Source organism: Antrostomus carolinensis, unplaced genomic scaffold, assembly GCF_000700745.2.
Source record: "Antrostomus carolinensis isolate BGI_N321 unplaced genomic scaffold, ASM70074v2 scaffold49177, whole genome shotgun sequence".
Classification (NCBI taxonomy): domain Eukaryota; kingdom Metazoa; phylum Chordata; class Aves; order Caprimulgiformes; family Caprimulgidae; genus Antrostomus; species Antrostomus carolinensis.
The window spans coordinates 1056-1386 of NW_010330513.1; the positions used below are offsets into that span (position 1 = coordinate 1056).

The 331-nt window shown below is 59.5% G+C and overlaps 1 protein-coding gene across 1 annotated transcript in view; it reads right to left on the reverse strand.

The window, feature by feature from the left end:
• The window catches only part of LOC104528800 (zinc finger protein 90), a gene marked incomplete at both ends in the record, with an annotated part of 3518 nt that overhangs the window by 796 nt on the left and 2391 nt on the right, over window positions 1–331 (reverse strand). The window lies entirely within an intron of this gene.

Genomic DNA, 331 nt, shown 5'->3' on the forward strand with positions numbered 1-331 from the left:
TGGGAAGAGTTTTGCCATCGTGGTGGGACAGGGAGGGAAGGGTTGTGCTGAAGGAACGGGGGGAATGATGACAACCAGTAAGAAAAAATTCATTCTCCCCAGTTCAGGGGCCTCAATGGGCTTCACATCTCCAACCTCTGCCTGGTTGAGCAGGAACATCAAGCCCTGCCCGGAGCTGCTGGCTGAGCAGGGTGGGGGAAGCCCTGGCAACGATGAGCAGGTGGGGATGGGGGTGGGGGAGGAGCCCCCCTTGGCCTCTTTGCTTCAGAAGTTGGTGGTGAGGAAAGGGGTGGACCAGGACTCACCTGGGCAGGGGGTCTGTGTCCTCTCC